The sequence below is a fragment of the Canis aureus genome, unplaced genomic scaffold, assembly GCF_053574225.1.
Source record: "Canis aureus isolate CA01 unplaced genomic scaffold, VMU_Caureus_v.1.0 ptg000387l_RagTag, whole genome shotgun sequence".
NCBI lineage: Eukaryota > Metazoa > Chordata > Mammalia > Carnivora > Canidae > Canis > Canis aureus.
Window position 1 is genome coordinate 16426 of NW_027554593.1, and position 3776 is coordinate 20201.

Genomic DNA, 3776 nt, shown 5'->3' on the forward strand with positions numbered 1-3776 from the left:
GCGAGACTTGATATTGCTAGTATGAATAGGACTCCTAAGTTTATATTAATGAGTGGGTAGGGCATTGGGAGAGGGATTCATATAGTTAGGGCTAGTGATAGAGCTAGAATGGGGGCTAGAATGAATATTGATATGGAGGATGTAAGTGGTCGTAGAGGTTCTTTTGTGAAGAGTTTTACTGCATCTGCGATTGGTTGAAGGAGGCCGTAGGGGCCTACGATATTAGGCCCTTTTCGAAGTTGTATGTAGCCTAAGACTTTTCGTTCAACGAGGGTGAGGAAGGCTACGGCAAGAAGGATTGGGATGATAAGAGAGATAATGTTGATAAAGAACATTTTGTTAGGGAGAGGAATTGAACCTCTGATAATAAAGGTTTAAGTTTTACGCAGTTACCGGGCTCTGCCACCCTAACAAAGCCCCTTTTCTCGGGCTTATGAGGAGATAAACTGGTTAGATTGAGTTGACTTCATCTATTAGTTTTAAGGCGCCTTTGTGAGGTAGGCCTTACATCCCTTGTCCTTTCGTACTGGGGGAGGTTATATAATAGATAGAAACCGACCTGGATTACTCCGGTCTGAACTCAGATCACGTAGGACTTTAATCGTTGAACAAACGAACCCTTAATAGCTGCTGCACCATTAGGATGTCCTGATCCAACATCGAGGTCGTAAACCCTATTGTCGATATGGACTCTTGAATAGGATTGCGCTGTTATCCCTAGGGTAACTTGTTCCGTTGATCAAAAATTATTGGATCAATAAGTGATGTTATATTTTGACTTGTGGGTCTAAATTTTAATCACTCGGGAGTTTTTTTATATTCCGAGGTCACCCCAACCTAAATTGCTAACCCACAATAATGGTGTAATGTTATGCCTTGTAGGTATTTAGTATCCATAAGTTTGGGTTAGTTAATTAAAGCTCCATAGGGTCTTCTCGTCTTATTGTGGCATTCCCGCCTCTTCACGGGAAGGTCAATTTCACTGATTGGGAATAAGAGACAGTTAAACCCTCGTGTGGCCATTCATACAAGTCCTTATTTAGAGAACAAATGATTATGCTACCTTTGCACGGTCAGGATACCGCGGCCGTTAAACAAGTGTCACTGGGCAGGCAGTGCCTCCAATACTAGAAATGCTGGAGGTGATGTTTTTGGTAAACAGGCGGGGTTTGTGTTTGCCGAGTTCCTTTTACTCCTTTTAATCTTTCCTTAAATGCATGCCTGTGTTGGGTTAACAATAGGGTAGATAAGTATTTCATTTTTGGGTTGATATTATCAGATTGTTAACTATCAGTGGTCTATCCGTTTCTGATATAAGCTTATGCGGGGAGAAAATAGTTCTTGTTACTCATACTAGCATTGTTGCTTCTATATTTAAATAGAATGGCCCAGGAGGTATAATTAGGAGTTGATGTAATATGATTGGGATTAAGTTATATTGTTTGTTGAGCTGGAACGCTTTCTCAATTGGTGGCTGCTTTTAAGCCAACTATGGTGATGTTAGTATATACTCTCTAATAAAGGTTGTATCCTGATTCTAAGAAGCTGTACCTTCTTAGACTATATTTTAAATTTACATTAAAATTTTGTTTTTTTTTAGGTAAATTTAAAGTTGAACTAAAATTCTGTTTGTGGGCAACCAGCTATCACCAGGCTCGTTAGGCTTTTCACCTCTACCCACAAATCTTCTCACTATTTTGCTACATAGATGAGTTGATCCTTTTAGATTGTTTATGGGTAGCTCGTCTGGTTTCGGGGAGCTTAGCTTAAGTTCTCTTTGTTAAGTCGTTTCTGGCTAGTTCATTATGCAAAAGGTAAAAGGGGTAATCTTTGCTGTTTAATACTGTTAAGATGTCTTTCATCATTCCCTTACGGTACTATCTCTATCGCTCCAATTAAAATTTCTATCTCCTATACTTTTATTATTTAACTAAATGTTTTACTTTATATGTCTGTGATACTTAAGTTTGGGGTTAGTTGGGCTAGCTTTTGTTCAAAGTGGTCATAAGTAATGAAATCTTCTGGGTGTAGGCCAGACGCTTTAGTTAAGCTACACTTTGATTAATCCAAGCACACCTTCCGGTATGCTTACCTTGTTACGACTTGTCTCCTCTTGTGTCTTAGTTAAGTTAATATGGTTATGGTTGTGTCTTATTACTTGAGGAGGGTGACGGGCGGTGTGTGCGTGCTTCATGGCCCTATTCAATTAAGCTCTCTATTCTTAATTTACTACTAAATCCTCCTTCAGTTTTTAATTTCATAAAAACGTTCGTGGAATGTTCTTGGGTAGAAAATGTAGCCCATTTCTTCCCACCCCATAAGTTACACCTTGACCTAACTTTTTTATGTAAAATGATTGTGCTTACTATTCTACCTTTTGAGGGTTTGCTGAAGATGGCGGTATATAGACTGAATTAGCAAAGGGTGGTGAGGTTTATCGGGGTTTATCGATTATAGAACAGGCTCCTCTAGAGGGATATAAAGCACCGCCAAGTCCTTTGAGTTTTAAGCTATTGCTAGTAGTCCTCTGGCGAATTATTTTGTTGTAAAATTATCTATGTTTAGGGCTAAGCATAGTGGGGTATCTAATCCCAGTTTGGGTCTTAGCTATCGTGTAGTCAGATTATTATAAAGTCACTTTCGTGGTCTATTTTATGGTAACTGTAGCTTTTTACGGCTTAGTTAAGTTTTAACTTTAGTGCAAAGGTATCTTAAACACGCTTTACGCCGTGGGCCTATTAGTTTGGGTTAATCGTATGACCGCGGTGGCTGGCACGAAATTTACCAACCCTTTTTAGTATGGCTTAGTCAAACTTTCGTTTATGGCTTAATTTTTATCACTGCTGTATCCCGTGGGGGTGTGGCTTAGCAAGGTGTTATGAGCTACTTAAGAGTGTGCTTGATACCTGCTCCTTTAGATCACTGCTGATTTTAAGGGCATTCTCACTGGGGCGTGGAGACTTGCATGTGTAAGTCTACTAAGAACTAATAGGAAGGCTAGGACCAAACCTTTGTGTTTATGGAGTCGTGCGACTCATCTTGGCATTTTCAGTGCCTTGCTTTATTAATTAAGCTACATTAACTTATACTGAAATTGTAGTGTGTATAATAAATAAAATACATAGTAAATATGAGAGGAAAAAAAAAGGGGATGCTATCTATAGATAGACCACGAGATCGAATGCGTGTAAGACTGTTGTGTTAAGTTAACTAGAGTAGCAATACATTTGTATACAATTTAAATAAAGCTTGTGAGTATTGTATGCACTTAGTCCTGTTTTTGGGGTTTGGCAGGACATAAATAAGTGTATAATAGATGACATGAGTTTATGGGGGGTAAGGGGGGTTTGTATAAGTTAACTTAATGTCTTGCGCGTGTACGTACGTGTACACACGTGTACGTACGTGTACACACGTGTACGTACGTGTACACACGTGTACGTACGTGTACACACGTGTACGTACGTGTACACACGTGTACGTACGTGTACACACGTGTACGTACGTGTACACACGTGTACGTACGTGTACACACGTGTACGTACGTGTACACACGTGTACGTACGTGTACACACGTGTACGTACGTGTACACACGTGTACGTACGTGTACACACGTGTACGTACGTGTACACACGTGTACGTACGTGTACACACGTGTGTCCTAGAATTATATGTCCTGAAACCATTGACTGAATAGCACCTTGATTTTATGCGTGAGTTGATAAATGATAATGAATAAGTCCAGCTACAAGTTATTTGACTGCATTAGGGCCGC

At 39.7% G+C, this 3776-nt stretch overlaps 1 pseudogene; it reads right to left on the bottom strand.

Moving 5' to 3' along the window:
* Window positions 1–2059: 2059 nt before the first annotated feature.
* On the bottom strand, window positions 2060–3014 carry LOC144310073 (18S ribosomal RNA; annotated as a pseudogene).
* Window positions 3015–3776: the final 762 nt, after the last annotated feature.